Source organism: Herpailurus yagouaroundi, unplaced genomic scaffold, assembly GCF_014898765.1.
Source record: "Herpailurus yagouaroundi ecotype Mexico unplaced genomic scaffold, PumYag 159, whole genome shotgun sequence".
In the NCBI taxonomy this organism is placed as follows: Eukaryota; Metazoa; Chordata; class Mammalia; order Carnivora; family Felidae; genus Herpailurus; species Herpailurus yagouaroundi.
The window spans coordinates 16,577,037-16,601,070 of record NW_024412400.1 but is presented as its reverse complement, the minus strand read 5'-3'; the positions used below and the strand labels follow the sequence as shown (position 1 = coordinate 16,601,070).

Here is a 24,034-nt window from a genome sequence, read left to right as displayed (position 1 = left end):
GGCACCCCAGGCCTTTCACAATCTGCTGGCCACCTGTTTCTGGATTCAATTTCTGCTCCTGGCTGTGGGGAACAGAGGGAGCTAAAGGGGCAGCCAGCGTAGAACCAGCTGTCAGTCAAGGCCGTGTGTGTGTGTGTGTGTGTGTGTGTGTGTGTGTGTGTGTGTGTGTGACAATTGTTGACATTCCAGGTGGGCACCACATTCTAGGGGACTGCACTCTGGAGGAATAAGGGCATAGTTTTTTGAAAGTGTAGGGAGGTGTCTTGGGTTGGATTTCCCCTAATTTCCCTCAAGTTCCTGTAGAACTTGAGATATGTTTGTGTGAAGTCAATTTATTTGGAAATATGGTCTCAGGGAACAGGAATACAGGATGGAGGAATGAAACTGGAAAGGAGTAAGTCAATACAGGGGTAGATGATTGAACTGGACCAGCACTAGAGGCATCTTGTGTTGGATCCAGTGAGATGTCACGTGGAGTCTTATGCAGTGCATCTAAGAACTGTTTTCTTGGTGGCAGTGCAAGAGGGAGGAACGTATTCATTGACTTCTGTTCCCCATGGTCACGAGTGGCTTCACTGATACTCATTTCCTTGTACATCTGGATTAAGAATTACAAGTGAGGGGCGCTTGGGTGGCTCAGTCGGTTGAGCGACCGACTTCGGCTCAGGTCATGATCTCACGGTTTGTGAGTCGAAGTCCCGTGTCGGGCTCTGTGCTGCCAGCTCAGAGCCTGGAGCCTGCTTTGGATTCTGTGTCTCCCTCTCTCTCTCTCCGCCCCTCCCCCACTTGTACTCTGTCTCTGTCTCTCTCTAAAAAATAAATATTAAAAAAATATATATGTATTTAAAAATTTTTATTTTTGAATAAGAAAATAAAACAACAACACCAAAGTGAACTCTTCTTTAGAGAAGAGGCTCACAGTTACTGCCTTTTGTGCTTTTTTTGAGTCCACAGTTTGTAATCCAGTCAGTAGGAACAGCAGCTGCCTGCTCCTAATTGGAGCAGGGACAGAGATGGGCTAGAATTTTAACCATGACCTTCCTTTTATTGAAATTCAAGCAGGGCAGTGGTGAAAACTAAGCAATTTGTTGTCCTAACAGATTTACGAATGACAAACCACAGCTGAGAAGCTTTGAAAGGAAGGCAAAATCTGTCCCAGAGAGGAAAATAATCATGATTATGATATATTTGATCATGCTGTATTTGTACCATGCTCTAACTTTCTGTGTATCATCTAAGCATTACAACAGACATTTACAGTAGGTAGAAATTACAATCCCTACCTTAGAAGGAAATGTTTATTATCTATTTGTACTTAAGAAGAACTGAGGTAAAATTCACATAGTATAAACTTAACCATTTAAAGTGTGCAGTTCAGGGGTGCCTAGGTGGCTCAGTCAGTTAAGCATTCGACTCTTGATTTTGGCTCAGGTCTGGATCGTACGGTTTCATGAGTTTAGGCCCCACCTCTGGCTCTGCACTGACAGTGCAGAGCCTGCTTGAGATTCTCTCTCTCTCCCTCTTTCTCTCTCTCTCTCTGCTCCGACCCCACTCGCACTCTCTCTGTCTCTCTCAAAATAAATAAGTAAACTGAAAAGAAATTAAGTGTGCAATTCAGTGGCATTTAGTATGTTCACAGATGTTGTGCAACCATTCCCTCTATGTAGTTTTCAGAACATTTTTATCGTCTCATAAAGAAACCCCATACTCGTTATGTAGTCCGTCTTCATTACCCTCTCCCCACAGTCCCTGGCAACCACTCGTTTGCTTTCTGTCTCTAGGGATTTACTTATTCTTGATTATTTCGTCTAAATGGAATCATACAATATGTGAATTTTTGCATCTGGCTCCTTTTACTTAGCATAATGTTTTCAAGGTTCATTAGGTTGTGGCCGGTATCAATATTTCATTCCTAGTAATGACTGAATACTATTCCAGTGTGTGATGTACCACATTTTGTGTATCCATTCATCTTTTGATGGGTATTTGGGTTGTTCCCTTCTTTTGGCTTTTGTGAATAGTGCTGCTATAAACATCTGTTTTTTGTTTCAACACCTGGTTTCAATTCTTTGGGCTTTATACCTAGGAGTGGAATATACTTTTATTTTTACCTACTTTGTGCTGGGGGTTTCTTTTCTGCAAGACAGAAACACTAATTGAGGTGGTATTAGATGTATTAGCTAGGTCAAATGTGAAGCAATGTTAAGAAGAATGTTGAGATGAGAAAGCAAAAATTTCAGATGAAAATATGTAAACCACAGGTTCCGCATGGTTGCTATGATTAGACTGAGAATTTGACTCTTAGGCACCTGGCAGGTGCCAAAGGCTTTTTAAAGTCAGAAATGAAACCTGGAAGTAAAATGTTTACACAAGCCATGAAATCTAAGACATGGGTTTGTCGGGGCACCTGGGCAGCTCAGTTGGATGAGTGTTTGACTCTTGAGTTCGGCTCATGTCCTGGTCCCAGGGTCATGGGATTGAGCCCTGCATCGGGCTCCATGCCCAACTTTGGTTGCCGCCCCCCCCCCCCCGCCTCTCTCCTCTGCTCATGCGTGCTTTCTCTCTTAAAATGAAATGAAATGAAATAAAAATTTAAAAGATGTGTTGTCTACATAACAATGAAAAACTTCTGTACAATCAAAGGAAAAAAAAAAGTTAAAAGGTAACTAGGAAACTGGAGGGAGCTATTTACAAATTGGTAATGAAAGGTCAATGTATAACATGTAAACAGATAATTTAAAAATGTCACCCAATGCCTGGGTGACTCAGTGGGTTAAGTGGCTCAGGTCATGGTCTCCCAGTTCACAAGTTCAAGCCCTGTGTCAGGCTCTGTGCTGACAGCTCAGAGCCTGGAGCCTGCTTCAGATTCTGTGTCTCCCTCTCTCTCTGCCCCTCCCCCGCTTGAGGCCTCCCTCTCAAAAATAAATAAAAATATTAAAAAATTTAAAAATGTCACCCAAGACATTAAAGGGTAAGCAGGCATTTTGAAAAAAAAAAACAAGTTTTTTTTTTTGAAGGGAGTAGTCTAGTAGATTAGAAAAGAATTTAAAAGATAACATTCAGTGTTGATGGGGATGTGGATAAAAGGTCAACATAAAACAGTGTTGGTGGGAGTTTATATTTGCAGACCTTTTTTGTAGGGCAAACTGATAGCATAGATTAGCATAGATCAATGGAACAGAATGGGGAGCTTAGAAATAGACCCCGCAGATCTTTGACAAAGGAGCAAAGGCACTTCAATAGAGAAAGAATAATCTTTTCGGCAAACGGTGTTGGAACAATTGGAAATCCATATGTCAAAAAAAAAAAAAATGAGTGGACACACAGACCTTATACCTTCCACAAAAATTAACATATTGTAGTGAAACTTCAAAACACGACGGATGGAAAGAAAATCCTAAAGACTACCAGTGATAAAAGACAGATTACCTACAATGGAAAGAAAATCAGAATGATATCAGACATTTCATCAGCAATACTTGATGCATAAAACAAATATTCAGCATATTCAGGGGCAGTGGGAGGAAGAAATGGACGCACGGATAGAACTTAACGTACCTCATCTGGCTGTGAGAGGGGGTTTTGAATTCTGTAGCTTGCAAATCCAGACTTAAACCCATACAGAAAGCTAGAGTGTAGCCTAAGCCTGGGGTCGGGGGTACAATTAACTTGTAAGAAAGAGAAGCGAAAGCAGGCATGTTAAGGAGAAAATGATTAGTGTGTTTAGTCGAGGCTAAGCTAATTCAGTGGTGTACGTCTGGATAGCTGTAATTTTCCTCAACTGTGTATTTATTCTCTTTATACCAATCGTGACAAGGCAGTTACCAAAGATACTCATTTAATCCCTGTGCCATACTGTACTTTCTATAGAGGCTCTAGCAAGTGACAGGCTTTACTGTAGAGAAAGCCTTCTGGTCAGTGTGATTGCTCAGAGCATGACAGCTCCTTCTGCTGTAAAACATGATTTGGGGAGAAAGGCTTTTGCTCAGAAACAATGTAGTTTAGCCTAGTCAGTTAATCAAAAAGTGTAATGCTGGGAGATGTAATTTCATCATGTGGAAAACTTTGGGCGTATTATCTCATCCACTCACCAAATGCGGTCTTGCAATTAAAATCCCTCCATATACCAGCAGATGGAATTTTATGCAAGCACACATAGACGTGTGCCAGGAGAGTAAGAGAAGTTCCAAAGCACAGCTGCCTCCTCTACCTGACATAGGACTGAAAGAACCAAATTTATAAGTGAGTGCTTGCCAGACGGCAGACCTCTCAGCCTAGCCAATTATGTAAATGGAACTGGAAGAATGATTTGTACCAGGCACAGTTTCGGACGAAAGCCCCATTGTTGTAAAGCCCTATCCTTGGTCTACGTCGTTTTCAAAGTTTTTTGCTTTCTTTCCACTTTTGATTTGACTTTCCTGACTTCTGGAGAAGCAGCTGTGGGCGTACAGAGTAAGACCTTTCTTAAATTGATAATCTTCATAAAGACATGAGATCGGCAGAAACAGGGCTCAATTCGGCAGCGCATGCACTAAAACGAACCATCCAGAGAAGATTAGCATGGCTCCTGCTCAACGATGACACACAAATTTGTGAAGCGTTTCATATTAAAAAATCAGCAGAAACGTTGGGAGTAAAAATTTTGGTTTTAAGTTTATTTTTTTGAGAGAGACAGAGACAGCATGAGTCGGGGAGGGGCAGAGAGAGAGAGGGAGAGAGAGAATTCCAAGCAGGCTCCGTGCTGCCAGCACAGAGCCCAGTGTGGGGCTCGAACCCATGAACTGTGAGATCATGACCTGAGCCAAAACCAAGAGTCAGACGCTTAACCAGACTGAGCCACCCAGGGGCCCCATGAAACACTGAAATTTTAATCACTCACTGTGGTATGTTTATGAGGTCAACAGGTAGGGATTTTCAAGAATTGGCTAAATATATTTTAAAACATTGTCTTTTGGTTCCTTCAAGCCAAATCAAAGCCTAGAATATGTTGATCATAGAACATGCCTTTAGGACTGTAGCAAATGCCTTATTTATTTGTGTCCAAAAGTTCTCTTGGGACCCCCATAGATTCAAAAAGAGTAATTTCTATGGCAGCGTCAGACCAGCACAGTTTTTACATATTGTGCTCCTGCCCAAGTTTCATTTGGAGAAAGCTTAACAAGTATGTGAACAATACCGTGGCCTAGATGGAGACTGACTTTAGGAACCTTAGTTCACAGACCACATAGTTACTTACTTGATTTTGTAAAACTGTTTTCTTTCCAAATATGTGTAATTTTATGGTTCCCTACTCTCTTTTCCCAGGTGTTTAGCAGTAAAATTCCCCTGAACTGCAGTCATATTTAATAGCTCCTCTTGGGGTGTGGAGAAGGAAATATAAAAAATAGAAGGGGTAGGAAATGAAACTACTAGAAACAATAAGATGATTCATTAAGAAGCCCAATTATAAATTAACATACAAAATCAGGAGACTTCTTATGTAAAAATGTTAATACATTTTATATAAACTGTATAGAAATTTATATAGGAAATATAATAGAAAAATATGTTCCATTCATAATGGCATTACAGGACATAAACCATACAGAAATAAACTTAACTAAACTGTAAAGGTCCTTTTGGAAGAAAACTGTAAAATTTCATTGTGGGGCCGTAAAAGAGGTCTTGAATAAATACATTAAGTACTTTGTTTTAAGTCTCTGAATATTTATCATGATTTTGTTATTTAAATACAAATTGTGGACATTTTCTTAAGGCAGTAGATGAGTTACAACAGGCCTTTATCACATGCATAGAACCTTACTGAATGGGTATACCTACTCTTAGCAGTTCCTAATGGCAAATATTAGAATGTTTCCAATTTTCTGTGTTGGAAACAATGTAACAAGAACTTCCTCATGCATATATTTCTTTTTTCTTTATTTTTATTAAAAATTTTTTTTAATATTTATTTTTGACAGAGAGAGAGAGAGACAGAGACAGAGACAGAGACAGAGACAGAGCATGAGTGGGGAGGGACAGAGAGAGAAGGAGACACAAAATGTGAAGCAGGCTCCAGGCTCTGAGCCGTCAGCACAGAGCCTGACGCGGGGCTCCAACTCATGGACTGTGAGATCATGACCTGAGCCGAAGTCAGATGCTCAACCGACTGAGCCACCCTGGCGCCCCTCATTTTTTTAACGAAGCATGACTTTTCTTTTTTTTTTTAATTAAAAAATTTTTTAAAAATGTTTATTTATTTGAGAGAGAGAGAGAGAGAGAGAGAGAGAGAGAGAGAGAGAGAGAAAGAGAGACAGAGTGTGAGTGGGGAGGGGCAGAGAAGGAGGGAGACACAGAATCTGAGGCAGGCTCCAGGCTCTGAGCCATCAGCACAGAGCCCGTCTCAGGGCCCAAACCCACGAACCATGAGATCATGACCTGAGCTGAAGTTGGACCCTTAACCAACTAACTGGGCTACCATGGCGCCCCTTTATACCTGTATTTCTATATATTCACTTACTAATTTCTGGAAGTGGCTCAAAACGTCTGCATGTTTAATATTTTGGCAAATGCTGTCAAAATGTACTCCTACCAGTGCTGTTTTACGGTGCCTTTTTATCCGTGTTCCTTTAATACTGAATGTTATGTCTTAACATTTTTTCTCAGTCTGCTAGATTCTCCCCAAATACAACTATTTTTTTTCTAAATGCCTGTTTATACTCAGGTTGTCTTTTTGAAAAACATGATTTGTAGGTGTTATTTATGTATTATGGACATTGAACTTTTGATACCTTTGCTGCTAATAATTCCCTCCGACTTTCTAGTTATTTTTTAACTTTTTCCCCTTTCGTTGTACAGAACTTCTTCGTTTTTATGTAGTCAAACCTGTCTTTTAGATTTCATGGCTTCTGTAGATATTTTACTTCGGGTTTCATTCCTTACTTGGAAAAGCCTTTGACACCTGCCAGTTGCCTAGGAGTCAAATTCTCTGTGTTAATTGTAGCAACCATGGGGACCCTGAGGCTACCAGTTTGTGACTCCAGCGGCTTCTCCTCCTGGTGAGCAGGTCTTGGCTGTAAGTCACTGCATGCATCTGTCTCTCCAGATTACAGGGTGTTATCTGCCTTGTTACCTCAGTTCTGTGATGGGTCCAAGGAAAGCCATTGATTTTCAGTTTGCTCAGCTGTTTCTTGTTGGAATGTAAGCATGATAATTTCTAATCTTTTTGCATCTGGGAGCAGAAACTGGAAGCCTTTTACCGTAAATTATTTGTATGTAAGTGCTGAATAGGTTTATGTAGATCCAATTTAGCAATCTAGGTTTGGGCGGGGCATGGAGGGGTGGCATATCAGGGATCAGTGTTGTCTAGTTGCCTAGGTAACATCCGAAAGAGTTTTTAGACAGCCGAGAGAAGACATCGAGTGGTTATATATCCAGGTGTGAGTCAGGTAAAGAGCTAGGGCTGCAGATAGATTTTCCGAGTCAGCGTAAATGCGGTATTGAAAGTCTTGGGTAGCTTCCTGTCTCCCAGCTAAAGTCCTTATTAGTACATTCTGTGAGAGTCTAAATGGTCTGGCTCTTGGTATTTCCCTGACCTCCCCTTCTCCCCTTGTTCACTGAGCTTAAACCACACTGACGTCTTTGCTAGTTCTTAAATAAACAAGGTCTGCGCTGGCTTCATGGCCTTTGCCCTTGCTGTTTCCTCTGCCTGTAATGTTTTGCCTCCTGGTGTCTTCTCTCACTTTTCCTATGTCTCAAAACCACCTACTCAGTGAGGCCTTGCCTAAAATTACTTATGTCAAATTCAGCTGCCTGTCTGCGTGCCTCATATCTCCCTTCTCCTTAGCGTGCGTCACTATCTTACATACTCTGCGATATATATTGTTTATGCCCTATTTCTCCCATGAGATTGTAAGCACCACAGGGAAAGGGACTTTTCCTGTTTGCTTCACTGTATCCTGAGGTTTTAGGGCCACACTGTAGAAGTAAAAAGAAACAGGTGAAAATAAATTGAAACTATATTGTATTTAGGGGCACCTGTGTGGCTCAGTCGGTTAAGTATCCAACGCTTCTTGATTTTGGCTCAGGTCATTGATCTCACGGTGGTTCGTGGGATCGAACCCTGTGTTGGGTTCCACGCTGACAGCTGACAGTGTAGAGATTACTTGGGATTCTACCTCTCCCTCTCTGTGCCCCTCCCCTGCTCGTACTCTGTCTTTGTCTTTCTCAAAATAAGTAAACATTAAAAATTATATTGTATTTAACCCATTCTATACCAAGTATTGTCATTTCATGTAACATAATCATATAATCACTATAAAAATTAGTAATGAGATAATTTACATTCTTTTTTTTTTATGTTTGAAGTATTCAAAGTCTGGGGTGCATTTTATACTGACATCGCATTTAATTTGCACCAACCACATTTCAAGGATTCCAGAACCACATGTGGCTAGAGGCTGCTGTGTTGGACAGCTCTATGAGACTTGTGGGCTATGTTAGGACTGGGACATTTTTCTTAGGAGAAGTTGGATGTAGATTCAGAAGTGACATGATCAGTTTGGTGTTAACACAAATAACTGTGGCAGCAGAGTAGAGAATGAATTGGAGGGACTCAAGAGTCTGTGCAGGGAGATCGGTCTAGGAGGCTGTGAGAGAGATTTGCAGAGAAACAGATGTGGTGCCTGGACCAGGGTGCTGGCTGTGGGAGAGCAGAAGAGAGAACATTCAGGAGACATTTAGCCAGGACATTCCACAAGGCTGGACAAAAATTGGTTGCAAAATAGTGAGGCAACTTTATAAGTCAGATAATAGTTTGATGATAATTGTCTTTTGTCTCCTGGAAGAGAACAGATTGGAAACGGTGACAGTGGCACTTAGTTTTTAGTGGATAAATCTAAATGGCCACATGATGGCGCCAAAACCTCGATAGTTAGTGTGGCTGTTCAGACCTGCGGGCAAATTCCTTCCACAGAAATGTCGCCACCTTCACTTAGTTATTTTATTTTAAAACACAAATTCATTGAGGATAAATGAAATTTTGTCAAAGTAATGTTTTAGTTCTAATCATGTTCTTAAGTCAGTAGGTAAAACTGACTTAGTTCTCATTATTTTATACTTGCAAAACTGGAGTTGTCTAACCCAGAGCGTATCGAAGAAAGATGAAGTTCAGTATTTATTTATTTAAGTATGAGACCAGTAGGATCTGTGTATAATAGCATCGCCCTTTTTTTGGGAATGCAAACATTTCTCCAAAGTGCATCGGGAGAGATACCAAGCTTTAATAAGAGACGATTATGAAGTTGGTGAACCCAGATACCTCAGTATAATACTTGAAATGATTGGTTAGAGGAAGTACCCTACCCTGTACATAGTAGGTTCTTAATTAATATTTGCTCATGGTGACTGCGAGTATGAATTGAGGAAAACCCAAACCACCTGTTGGCCCAAGTTGGTTACTTTTTCCAAATTAAGTAGTCAGTTTTTGTTGGATACGAAGCATGGAATTTAGAAATCTGTAAATGTTAGAGATCCAATTTTAGCATACCTTGAAGACCCAAAAGAGGTCATTTATTCACTCGACAAACATTCTCTGAGTGTTTACTATGGATTCAGGGCTATGACTTCAGGATTGGCACATGACCTTTAGTGCTATTAAATGATTACCTTCTAGAAATGTAAATGCCACAAGCACTCACAGCCGCAAGGATCATCAAGCATAAAACCTCAAGTGCTGAAGGTCAAGAACCATAAGTGCCACCCGGTCCCAGCAAGTCTTCAGGGGTTGGTTTCACAAAGTGCCAGAAAACACTGGGATAGTATGTACCATTAAAGTATCATCAAGGGCTACAAAGTGCCAAGATACTGACATCCAGAAGTGCAAGTTCTGTTAGCTTCTAGACCAGAGGTCAGCAAACTCTGGCCTGCAGGCCTACCATCTGCTTTGGTAAATGAAGGTTCACTGGGACAGAGCCACACCTACTCATTTACACATAGTCTATGGCTGTTTTTGTGCTGGAATAGCAGAGTTGAATAGTTACAACAGAGACCTTTTTCTTGCAAAGGCTAAAATCTTTACTATCTATTTAAGGGAAACGTCTCCTGATATGCTCTAGACCCACAAATGCCCTCAGTCTCTAACCACAAGTATCATTAATTCCTGGAACTAGATTTGCCTCAAATACTTTATTATTTTTTTAAATTTTTAATGTTTTTGTTGTTTTATTTTTGAGAGAGAGAGAGAGAGAGAGACAGGGCGAGTGGGAAAGGGGTAGAGAGAGGGGGGAGACACAGAATCCGAAGCAGGCTCCAGGCTCCAAGCACAGACCCAACACAGGGCTCAAATTCAGAAACCATGAGATCATGACCTGAGTCAAACAAAGTCAGATGCTTAACCTACTGAGCCACCCAGGTGCCCCTGCCTCAACTTTAAATCACGCTTGCTACCAAGTGCAGCCAACACCTAGAAACACAGTTCTATCAATGAGTAAACTTACAGAAAACCATCCTGGGAGGAGTGATTAAGAACTGGCAAGAAAGTTCGTAGACTCTGTCTTTACATTTCAATCAGAATAGGTTATAGAATGTAGACAGAGGTTATAGGTTTTGTCAAAATTCTCATGTTAATTATTCTTGCCTCTAATTTTGACCTTTCTTGCGGATATTGTTTTTGTAAAAGAAGAAATAAAGGGGAGGAAGTATTATATTTTTCATATGAATTCTTCTTGGATATTAATTCTCAGTTTCAGGAGTACTGATTTCATTAACCTTGAACTATCAGAATGTGGATAAAAGATTATGAATATAAATGAACTCAGAGTTAGAACTTGTCGACATCTACTTTAATAGCAATCTAAATACTGTCAGAAGGGAAAGGACTGCTCTGGCAAGTTTAGTGACTAGGCTGATGTGAGGGCTTGACGGCACAAATGTTATGTCATATAATGCTCATTTGTTACTTTTTGAATTTAAAAAGTAAAAAAAAAAAAAAAAAAAAAAAAGTACATCAGGCGTAGCAGGTGGGGGTCCCAGTAGGGTCCAAGCATTTGGAAGGAACAAATTGGCTGACATCTGAGACTTAGAAATCAGTCTGCAAATGAAATGCGCCTGAGAGTGAGCAAGGAGTCAACACTATTTCTATACTCAAAGTCCCAGGAGATCCTGGGTGCCGTCAAAGAGAAACAGAAAAAGGCATGAACTGGAGTCTGAAGTGCTCTTTACCAATTGCGTGGCCTGGGGCAAGACTCTTAAATCTGAGCCTTGGTTCTTCACACATAACTTGAAGCTCATCATCACTGTTATCAGTCTCCCCATCAGCATTTCATAGCATCCTCACTGGTGTTTGGAAGTTGCTCAGTGTGATCGACTGTCTCTTTTGATTCTCACGGAAGGCAGAGATTATGTTCCTCTCTTGACAGGTGACATAATTGAAGCTTAAGGTAGAGGTGCCTTCCCAAGGTCCCACCGGAGACCATGACAGGGCCGGACTGCTCCATGGCCCATTGCTTTCACCCCGTGCTAAGGAAACCTGCTTTGGTATAACTTTTTTTGAAAGGTGTTTCCAAAGCATATTAGTAATCAGAGTGTTACTGTACTTTATTTGGTAATTTCACTTCTGGGAATATCAAGGAAATATTCCTGCAAAAGTAAAGTGAATAAAGACATTCACTGCAGCATTATTTATCATAGTAAATAATTGGAAACTTCCTAAATGTCCAACAAAGGACGTATGTCACAGATAATGACATACTACATAGAATCTTAAATATTTACCCTGAGGCCTATTTAGAAATATGGTAGAATGCATAAATCCACTCTGTGAAAACCTGGAATGTACCGTTTTATCCACATTATGATGCCAATTCAGTGAAAGTTTGCCTAGATATGGAAAAAAAAGAATTGCAAAGTACAAAGAAAAATGTCAACATTTTTTTCCTGAGGTAGTGACATTTCAGGTAAATTTTTCTTCTGTTCATGTCATTATAATCCGTACAAAAAGTGAACAGGTTGGAAATGCAATGCACACTTACACTCATTCCTCGTATCTAATAGAATCATTGTGAAGACCAAACAAGAGAATATGAGTAACTGGATAAACTTGATACACTGTGAGACAATTCCGATACTATCATTAAGAAGTCTGACCTGTGCGTTAGGAGATGTCTCAAATTCAAAGGGAAAGAAGCCCTGGGATATCTGCCCTCACCATCTAGGTCAGAGATCAGCAAGCTATGGCCCCAGGGTCAAACCCTGCCTACCACCTGTTTTTGTATGGCCCTTGAGCTAAGCGTGATTTTTACATTTTTAAATGGTACCCCCACCCCCCCGCCCCTCCCCGCAAAAAATAGAAGAATATTGTTTCACGACACATGAAATTATATGAAATCCAACTTTCAGTATCTATCAGTAAAGTTTTATTGAAACACAGTAACACCTGTTTATATACTGTCTATGGCTGCTCTCCTGCTACAAACAGAGCTGAGTAGTTGCCATAGAGACTGCATGGCCCAGTTTAAAATATTTACTATCTGGCCTTTTACCAAAAGAGTTTACTTACCTCTGACAGAGGCCAGCTCAGTTCTCCCGTCTTGTCCAGGCCTCGTGAGATTTTTATTCCATAGATTTTTCTCCCTTGCCCTTACATGGTTACAAATGCTGTCTTCTTAATATTTAGATTTTTAAAAATGTTTTTAACACATTAGGGATGAAGGCCAGTGAGCGGCTAGGACACTGACAGGGGTTACATGGCGGTGTTTGCCAACCTGCAAATGTATGTTCCGATAGCCGCTCACTGGGAGGTATAAGACCCATACTGGTCATCTGGAGATCCAATCTTTGATCTGTTCAAAGTTTGAGCCACATGGGCCTCTGTTCCTCCATCTGTAATAATGAAGTTGACTGGATGATTTCTGAGGCCCCTTCCCGCTCTACATTTCTGTTAAGGACTGTGTCATTTCGATACTTGGTGGTTCTTCATAGCATTGAGTGTTTGGCTCTTTTTATGATCTTCCTGACTCTGGGACAAGTAATTAATCAAGTTTAAGACCAGGAATCAAGACTTAAATGCCTACCTGGCTCAGACGAGTCAAATAAATGAGAGCACCCACCTGAGGTAGTACAAAGGTCATGTTAAGCATGGTGGTGAGCTACAGAGTGCTTGCCCCATCTAAAGGGAGCGGCTGTGACTAGACTGCAGCCTAGTTTTGGTAGATCTTTCATATTTTCAGGAGATAATAGAAAATGTGGATTTTGATACGAAATCTTCTAACGTTGGATGTTTAAAAATTTTTAAAAATACAAATGTATACAGCCCTCACAGGCCCCTTCCCTTTTTCTCAAATACAGAATGGGCCTCTGGGTCACCATTTTAAGAACTCTTACCTCCGCATGTAGGAAATTCTTACATAGCCTCCCACTGAGGTTACCCAGCAAAGTTTCTCCAGGAACCCTTGTCCATCACAAAATCCTATCTTCAGACGTGACATCAGGCTGACGTGGCTGAGCATGTCTCCAAATGGACTTGGGCCTTATGGTCACTTAGAACTTGAAGGATTTCAAAAGGCTGTTAGTATCAGGGCTCTGATTCTCTGACAATACTGTGTCCAAAACTTTTCAGATGAGTAATCCTGGCCCAACTCTCCTGCCACCCCCACCTTTGTACTCACTTTGAAGCTGATCTCTCTCTTTGGTTTCATGCAGTTAGCTAGATGGACTGTTTAGTCGATCTAACAGTCCTGGGAGCGGAGGGCCTGGGCCTATGCTGTAAACAACTTGTAAACACACTATCCTTTTATTTCTTCTTTCTTATTTCTGGTGGTGGGCACATGCAAAGGGTTTATTTATTCAATAGATATCTACTGAGTGTCTGCTGTGTGTAATAGGAGTTGCTGCAGGGACTGCGGACACAGCATTGAACTACAGAAAATCTTACTCTCATGGGACTTACAGTCCAGAGGGGAATGTGACAATGATGTCACATAAGGGGAAAGCGTGTAGTATTTTCTGTGGTGTGGTTGTGGAGGGCTTCTCTGAGAAAGTGACATTGGAGGAGAGGCCCAAATGAAATGAGCAAGCCATTAGAGTATTTCTAGGTAGAGGGAACAGCAAATACAAAGGCCCTGAAATAGATTTCTTGTTGTGTTGGAGGAATTTCAAGGTTACAAATGTAGATGGAGAGCAGTCAGCCATGGGAAGAGTTACAGGAAATTGACTAGGTAGCCAGGTGCCAGATCACACAGGTTCTTACCAACATGGTGAGGACTATTCTTTTAAGGATGTAGGAAAGCCATTGGAGGGATGATATCATCTGATTTACCTTGTAAGAGGCTCCCTCTGGCTGCTGTAGGGGTGCAACAGTTCACAGCAGGGAGACCTGTTAGGAGGCTCTGGTGGTGACCCAGGCAGGTGGATGATGGACTTGGCTGGTAGAGGTGGATGTGTGGAGAAGCAGTTGGATTTGAATATATTTACGGTAAGTAGCGGTAACTTGTGTTCACCGTTTAAGCTAACTCAAAGGCCATTTTCTTTGAGAAATACTTCTTGTACTGTTCTTCCATGCTGGGTTTCCCTCTTCTGTGATTCCCCCAAACAGCCCATGCTCACCTCTGTTAGACACATGATATTGCACTGAAATGCTGTGTCCTGTGTTCGTATCTGTCTATGCATTCTGTTGTTTGAGATCCGGGACGACACCTTATTTCTTTCTAGTGCCTGGTACTAAGCCTGAACATAATTGGTGTTTAATGAATGTCTGTTGAGTAGATATATAAATCAACAAATTAAGAGGAAACATTTGTTAGGAAGAAGGAAATTTATTGGGCGATAGCTGAGTTGAATGTCATACCATCAGTGGCTGGTAATTTTGGTGGAAAGCTTTTGTGAACCTCAGCGAGCCTAGGTTTATTTGACTTCATTGTAAGGCTTTTCTCGGTGGTCTTCTTATATATCCCAATCAAACAATTAATTGAAAACTTCCCTTCTGGTAAATAAAATCTGGTAAATAAAACAAAAGACACTTCCGGGGTCTAGGACTTTATGATACAACAAATTACTTAATATGCAACTTCTGAAGTTTCATAAAAAATACTTCAACATTTTCTCTACCTTTGAGAGTAGATAGTAATTTGAAGCTTATTGATGGTGGAGGGATAATTATAGATGTGCCATTTATCTCTCAGAGCCTCTGAAACTGAAGCATTTAAAATGGTATGCTATATGTTTATACAGCCCCACAGCCCATGTGTCAAATTTTCCTCTCCTTTGTACATGAGATATAGAAGAAAAAAGTGTCAAAAATGATCTTACTGGAGAAATGCTTTGCATGTTGTTAATTTTCATGTGGCGATACTATAAGAGGAATGATATGAATATAATTTTGAAATGAAAAAGGGAAGAATAAGGTGAACAGATTTGAGCCAAGGAGTGGGCAGTTGGGGACCAGACTACTTTTCGGGCTTTATTCCTTTTTATTGGCTCACTTTCTGGATTTGACCAGGGAATGCGAGATAAAATACTAGCAAGAATTATCGTTCATGTGTTCATTTACTCAATCAGTAAATAAGCAAACAGTGGCCAAGGCATGGTATTTGCAGTGGGCATACTAAGTGTCAACTGAGGGGGGAGTCTGTCAGCTAGGGTTGATGTTGTTCCATTGCAGATAATAGAAAACCAAATAGAGGTTACTTTTCTCAAGATGAGGTCAGAGATAGGCAGTCCAGGGCAGTCATTACTGTCCCATGAAGGCTCTTTCTGGCTCTCTCTCCTGCCATCCCTTGGATTGTTGCTTTCATTTTCAGGTTTGCAAGATGGCTGCTTTACCCTAATACTGTGTTGTGTTCCAGATATTTTTCATGTATTCTTTACGAAGCACGGTGCCCAGCTCATGGGAGGCACTCAAATATTTATTGAATAAATGAGTAAATGGCGATTCAGTGAAAATATCTGAAGCACAAAAGTGCATAAAAGCAAAAGCTAAGTATTCCAAATTATTTAATAGCCTATCATTGTCAGATGATCTGAGCAATTCATTGTTGCAATGTTGCAGGCTGTGTTCACCGGACATAGGCACAGAAGATGTGGTTTGGGGCACAAGATAGTTATCAGGGATTAGTACCTTGAAACGAAGAGGGCTGGAAGCAGTGGGGAGAAGGTGATGTGCGGTGAAGGCCCAGCAAAGCTCTAGAACAAGCATTGCCTGTTGTAATTGTCATGCATTGAGTTGAAGTGGCCTGTCCCTACTGACCCTCCCGGCACCCGTCAGTCACCTGATGCAGGCTGCTCTGGGAAGGGCATGGGCTTGAACAAGGTGGCTCTCTGTAGCTCATACTGGGAGGGAGCTGACAGCTGCCCACTGACGATTATACTCTTCACAGCTGGGCAGCCTGTCTTTTCCTGAAGAATAATCTGGGTGGCATATCTCCATATCTGACATTTCACTTGACTTGTCATAACACAAAAAGCAAATAACAAGATCCAGGAAATAAGAAGAAAGGAGAGAGAGGGTGAGCCATAGAGCTCAGTTCCATGGCAGAAAGCTCAGCTTGAGGAAAGAAAAAGATGGCTGTGGATGCTGCAACGTAGAGGTGACTTTGCCCACACAGACGTAGCATCAGTTAAGGAGGGCTTCTCCTTGGACAGAACTCTGTATTTGTGCAGAGTGTTTCATTGGCAGAAAGTTCTGTTCAAAACTGAATTGACTGAAGGAGTATGGTTTATAGATGGGATTTCTAATGCAAGCTTGCCATTGTCTCAGCTCTAAATATGCAATCCGTTTGCAGATCCTGAGGAGAGCCGCACCTTGTGGCTGGAAGTAGCTCGTTTCAGGGACCGAATGGTTTGCTTTGTGTGCCTCCATAGAATGGGATCGTGTGGATGCTTCCTTGATTTTAAAGTGCATCAATTATTTTTCCCTGGAATTTCATGATTATATCCATCGTCTGTATATGGATACCTCGCAGTGCTTGCTTACAGTCCTTTTTCTTTGCCTTTCACTTCCCATATGCTTCCCATATATATGTCCTTGGTATACAGTCCCCTCACCTGGTATGGTTGTCTTGGTCAATTTCTGACTCTCAGATGACTGCAACTAACCAAGAACCAAGCTGAATTTGGCTCAGAGAGTATTCGCTTTTAAGTAATGAAGATTCTTGATAAAGTAAATGCGATAGGACCCCAGGGAATGACTCAGTAATGGTGTAGATGGTCCCTTTGGCATGAGGTGGCAGAGATATTTGGGAAAGGGAGAAGAACAGGAAGAGGGGGCCAGACTTGTTTAAACTTAACTCTGTTTAATAGACGACAAATTGATGGTTACCAAAGGGGAGGCGGCAGGGGGATCAGTCAAATAGATGATGGAGGTTAAAGAGTCACTGATCATGGTGAAAACATAAAATAATAAAAAAAGAAAAAAATCCTAAATCAGGTTATACTGTTTGTATGAAATAAAAAAATACAGTACATTTTGAAATTAATTATCTGCATACAGCGTATTTTGTTTCTGAATATTGCAAATAACAGGTTCCCATTTTCACCAATCATAGTCTTCTTTGTAGACAACCGTGTGAGCCTTCTCAGAGCTATCTAAACACAATCATGAAAGCATTTGAGAGGAAAATGGAGTCATTTTGGTGTTGGCATTCTCAAATCAAAACTATTATTAAAGACAATAAAGTCCTTCTGATGAGACCCTAGACATTTTCAACAGTAATCCCTGGTTTTTAAAGAGATGACCTTGTTTTGATTTTATCCTTTTTATTGTGTGTTTTATTCTGTTGCTCTTACTCGTGTTATTGCTTTTGAAGATTCTGAATAATGTCTTAATTATTTTGGTAGGAGTTCATCATCAAAAGCAAATTGCTCTTATTAGGAATGTAACTGTTGTGTTTTGCTTTGGGAAGGAATATTTAAAAAGGCTGTCCACATTTCTGAATAGGACGGTTTACTTCTGGCCACATGGGATCAACCACCACCTTTGTGGCCTCCTCGAATGGAATCAAAACCTGTGTGAATTCATTCTGCACATAGACAAGATGAACAGAAATAATGCCTTCTCATTGAAAGCTTTGCATTTTTATTTTAACATACTTACTTTTCCAGTATGAAAATAATGCAACTTAATTTATTATGGGAACTGTGAACAATAAAGAACAACACCTATGTGTACAACCTGAAAATCTATAACCCTACTCAGAAAGGGCTGCTGTTAATATTTTGGTGTGTTTCTGATGAGTATGTTAAATTATTTCTATTCTGTGTTATATATAATATGTAATGTTTGCATATCTAAAACTGTACAGATAAGTAAACATAATCTCATAATTTGCCCTTTCTACTTAATTATTCAGAGCATTACTGCTTTGTTAGAGCACACTTTCTAGTGGTTGCAAACAGTTATGACATGGATGGATCAACTTTCTTTAAGCAATTGCTACTCTTGGATATTAGGTGTTTTCAGTTTTATTGATGCTTTTGTATAAATACATTACTGTTCATAGTCTTTGAGTTCTAATATTTGTCTTAGAAGATATTCCTAGAAGTGCAAGTATTGGGTCAAAAGGTAGACAGATGTTTGCATTGTTTGGTACTATTGACTAATCGTGTTACAGAAAATATAGTCCATTTATATAGTCACTTGCAAAATTAAGAAAGCATATTTCCCGATATCCTCCACAAACCCTGGTTATTGTCATTAAAGAAGAGAGAGGGGGCAACTGGGTGGCTCAGTCGGTTAAGCGTCTGATTTTGGCTCAGGTCATGATCTCTGGTTTGTGGATTCGAGCCCCACATTGGTCTCTGTGCTGACATCTCAGACCCTGGAGCTTGCTTCAGATTCTGTGTTTTTCTCTCTCTCTCTCTACTCCTCCTCCACTCACGCGTGCACATACTCTCTCTCTCTCAAAAATAAATAAACATTAAAAAAATTAAAAAAAAGAGAAAACTTGCAGTTGGATAGAGAAATACCAGGGTTACTAACAAGGATGGACATTTTTTTCCCTAACTTTATTTGGAAAATGCACTTCTCTTCTTGTTCTTTGCCCTTTTGCTGTTGACACATTTAATGTTTTCTTATTGCATGACCTCTTGAGCTATTAAGAATAGTAACTCATACATGTCACACATGATTTCCAATTTACCTTTATTTTTGGTGTTACTTGCCTATATGTAACTTTCAATTTTTCTGTAATGTGGTATATCTCTTTTTCCTTCATTATTTATTTGTTTTTAGGTTTGAATATTTTCATTATACTTGACACCAAAGTTTTCCTCTTGGAAATTTTGGGCCTTAGTAAAGCAAACAGGGCAGCATTTTGGGGGTGCAAATGTAGGCAGGTCGAGAAATATATGTTTACCCTTTTTTTTTTTTTTTTTTGGTATCATACTCTGGTCCCAAATGGGTTATTGTTTCATCTTCAGACTTTTATGTAGCATGGAAAAAAAGCAGTACTTCGTGGGTTTTTTTTTTTTTAGGCTGTTTTAATGCGCGCTAATGTTTTTGCTAAGAATTTCATGGCAGATCTTGGAGTGCCTGGCTGGCTCAGTTGGTAGAGCATGCAACTCTTGATCTCAGGGTTTGTGAGTTCAAGCCCCATGTTGGGCACGGAGCTTGCTTAAAAAAAAAAATAAAATAATGAAAAAAGTTTTATGCCAAAATCTTGAAAATGTGGGATAACCATGTGATGCAGAGAACATATGCTTTGGACCCAGACCCAGCTGAACTGGAATCCTAGTTCTACTTACTAACTGATGGTCTGGGGTAGTTTATGGGGTCTTGAGTTCAGTTTCCTCATCTGAAAAATGAGATCAGTAATCCACCTCATGAGTATGTATGACATACTAGGGTGTATTTTCCCTTCCTCCTTGTTTGTTTTCCTTTCTCCTTCCTTTTCTTCTCTTCTTTCCCTCCCTTCCCTCGCACCCTTTCTTTCCTTGCATATTTACGTTGCATGGGTGAATGAGTAAATAATACTGGAAACTAGAATTTATTCAATAAATAAAAGTCTCTATTAATCTTTTTTTTTTTTAAATTTTTTTTCAACGTTTATTTATTTTTGGGACAGAGAGAGACAGAGCATGAACGGGGGAGGGGCAGAGAGAGAGGGAGACATAGAATCAGAAACAGGCTCCAGGCTCCGAGCCATCAGCCCAGAGCCTGACGCGGGGCTCGAACTCGCGGACCGCGAGATCGTGACCTGGCTGAAGTCGGACGCTTAACCGACTGCGCCACCCAGGCGCCCCTGATCTTTTAGGTCATAGGGCTGTCACGTCTTTATCAGTTTGAAATTCTCTTCAGTGCATCCAAGATTATGCTCCTTTGGTTTCTTTTTTTTTATTATTTTATTTTTTTTTAACATTTATTTATTTTTGAGACAGAGAGAGACAGAGCATGAACAGGGGAGGGTCAGAGAGAGAGGGAGACAGAATCCGAAACAGGCTCCAGGCTCTGAGCTGTCAGCACAGAGCCCGGCACGGGGCTCGAACTCACGGACCGTGAGATCATGACCTGAGCTGAAGTCGGCCGCTTAACCGACTGAGCCACCCAGGCGCCCCACTCCTTTGGTTTCTTAGAACCAATGGATTTAGATCATTTGGATTTACTTAGCCCTGGTATTATTACCTTTCCCTTACACTCACTGAAGTTCATCTGTTGTCATTTTATTCCTACCACCTTGGCCCACTTATACTCCAGAGATCTTTGTTTATCTGCAAATGTGAGGTTTTTTTGTTTTTTTTTTTTTTTTTTGCGCTTTCCCTTTTCACATAATTTAGAAAAATATTAAGTGCAGAAACTATGATGTAGCCTGGGGAGATGTTTTTTAGACATTGTCATTTATCCAGAGCAGCTGTTGTGTTTCTCTAAATTAAATAAATGGAGTAGTAGCACAGCTACTTTCTGGGGCATCTTCTCAACTCAAAAATGGCTCCTTAACTGCCTCTTTGACCCACAAAGATAGGCCCCTGCAGCCACGTTTGCACTATGTGATCCCTGCCCTCTAGACCATTGCTGATTGCACCTGAGGGATCCAATCAGACAGTAGCTCTTGGAGCTAAAGATCTGGAACTGAGGGACGCTACCTTTTTCTGCTTTTCAGAATGTAAACTCAGGGTTGTAAAGTGGCCATCATGCACAGTTGTGTGACCTGAGAAACAGCAAAAATGGAAATGCCAGAAAGAGCCAGAGAAAGAGAAAGAGAGACAGACAGACAGACAGACAGAGGGGAGGAGGAGGGAGAAAAGGAAAACATACAGAGAGAAGCCATGAGGACTTTTTAGGCCTTGATCTCAGTCCCTTCGGGAGGCCAGATTGCATTTCTGCACTTGGAGTTCATGAGTTATCCCTTCATCATTATGACAACTTCTCATTTTTCTTAATCTAGCTCCAATTAGCTTCTCTCAGATGCAGCTAAAGAGACCTTTATCTTTTTCTCTTTTAGCTCAACTGTGTACTATTAGGTAAGTCTTTATCTCTGTCTTCTATTTGATTCCAGAAAGTGTTGTGGGATTTTTTTTTTTTTTTTTACCTCAGTGCCTGGGGTTCGTTATCTCGCCCCTTCGAAGAATGAAGAGGTGGACACAAAATGAGCAGCAGGCAGAAATGTATTAGAGTATAAGATTAGAAAGGAAGCATAGTAGGAAAGCTCTCTTTATAGAGAGGGGGCATTTGAAGGTGAATGCCCGTGACCATAGGCAAGGGCCCTTGTTTTATAAGGTTCTGGTCAGCGCCCCCCTGCCCTTCCCCCTCGGTTCTTCTCAGGTTCTACCCTTACTGACTGGACAACTCTGGCTTGAGTGCTGGGTTGTCCATTGCTGACTGGCTCGACTCCATTGTGTGGAGTCAGACTATGGTCATACTGTCCCTCGGTTAACATAAGTTTTATGGTTTACTTATTTTAGTTAGGTATTTTGATTGCCAGATTCCTGAGGGGAACCTGAGGGGGAGTACGAGGTGTCTGTTACATTCTTAAGAGGAACCTTACACCCAAGGGGGTTTCCTGTGGTCAGACGCTCCCAGCATTATTCCAAAATGTGTGTTTTTCCCCACTCAGGGCCCTTAGGTCCTAACCTTGCCCTCTCTGCCTGCTAGAATCCTATCTTTTCCTATCATAAGAGTATTCCCAAATGGACTTCCTCTTTCTCCCGTTTCCTATAAATTGCTCTCTTCATTTATGATGATTCTCTAAAGCCAGATAGAACCATTTTCACACAAGAACATGTCCACCTTGGGTTTGCCTCCCGTGAGTATTAATCATAATGACATCCTACCTGGATAAAGTTGAACTGAGCTATTTCTGTGCTTATTTTATAAAGAGACTATAGGAGGGAGGACAACGATCTTGGAGCTTGATTACATTTAGTTCTCTTTGTGCCGATCCTTGTTCCCATTTCCTAGGGCCTTGCTTTACACACCTGTGCTTGTCAGAGTTGTAAAACTTGAGTTTAGATATGTTGTCTGATGCCTGCCAAGTTCATATTTTGTTCTCTGAGAATTGTCAGGCCCATCTCAAGGCATCCTGTGACTTTGTCCCTCTGATCACAGCTTTTTAGACCAATGGTCTCGACTCACGCTGTGGCATTTAGACTTTGTCTCCCAGAGATTTAAAATGGTAACTCAGGGATGTTAGTCAGTTAGTCGGAGCTGGGTGTTAAGACTGAATGGTTATATCAAACTGGAGCACTGCAGCTGGGTCAGCTGTGATCAGCCAGAATCTTGAAGCCAGGAATGCCTGTGTACTGAGAGAGAGAATATTTGAAAAGACTGCACAGAGAGAATCTGAGATGAGCTATGTTGTATAATAAAGAATTTGGCCCTGGGGCACCTGGGTGGCTCAGTCAGTTAAGCGTCTGACTTCAGCTCAGGTCATGATCTCACAGTTCGTGGGTTCGAGCCCCGCATCGGGCTCTGGGCTGATGGCTCAGAGCCTGGAGCCTGCTTTGGATTCTGTGTCTCTCTCTCTCTCTGCCCCTCCCCTGCTCATGCTCATTCTCTCTCTCTCTCTCTCTCTCTCTCTCAAAAATAAACATTAAAAAAAAAAAAAAAAGAATTTGGCCCTTGTTCTAGGTTCTGAGCACAGACATAGACCTCCTAAACTCTTGGAATTTCCCAAGTGTCTTTGTTATTCATGAGTCCCTTGGATCAGCCCCTGGACCTGAATTTATGCAAATGAAATATCTCAAGATTAGCCTCTCAAGTAGTCTCAGGACTGGGGCTGGCCAGCAGAAAGACCAACTATATGATTAGAAGGTTGGGACTTTGAGCAGTCTGACACATAAAGAAGTGAAGCGCTAGAAATGGAGTTCAGTCACATGGCTGATGATTTAATCAATCCAGCCTGTATAATGTAACCCCAGTAAACATTCTGGACCCTGAATATCAGGGGAGCTTTCAAATAGATAAATATATCCATGTGCCAGGAAGGCCACATGTCCTGATTCCATGGGAAGAGCATGGATGCTCTGGGTTTAGGAACTTCCCAGACCTTGGCCTTTGTGTCTCTTTGTTTAACTCGTCCTGATCTGTATCCTTTATAAGAAAACTGTAATAATCAACATAGTGCTTTTCTGAGTTCTGTGAGTCAGTCTAGCAAATTAGTTAGCCTGAGGGGGTTTGTGGGAGCCCCTGAATTTGTAGCCAGCCAGTCAGAAGTACAGGTGGCCCGGGGACCACCGATGTCTGACTGGCAATAAAATGAGGGTTGTCTTGTGGAGGACTCAGCCCTTAACTTGTGGGTCAGTGCTGATTCCAGATAGTGCCAGAATTAATGTGCAGATGTCAGCTGGTGCTAGCATAAGCTCTCTTACAGCCCCAGAGAATCATGAAGAATAACTTCAAATCGTGATGTTTTGATTTTAGCACCTTCTGAGGCATGGCTATACTTCTTTCTCCTAGGTTCCGTGTGATCTGCTGGTATTTTTCTGATAGACTCCAGGCTGGTTGGAATTGGCTACTATTTCCACAATCTCTCACAAAGAGAAAAATATAATTTTGAAGGAATGGGACATGAAGTGTGAAGCTGTGATTTGCTAATTCTTCTTAAACGTCATGTATTGAACGCCAAATGTT

The 24,034-nt window shown here is 41.0% G+C and overlaps 1 non-coding gene across 1 annotated transcript; it reads left to right on the top strand.

The window, feature by feature from the left end:
* The first annotated feature begins 4,509 nt into the window (after window positions 1-4,509).
* LOC121034317 (U6 spliceosomal RNA) lies at window positions 4,510-4,612 on the top strand. The gene has a single exon (XR_005792387.1). It is a non-coding gene; the product is annotated as a U6 spliceosomal RNA (small nuclear RNA).
* The last annotated feature ends 19,422 nt before the right edge of the window (window positions 4,613-24,034 follow it).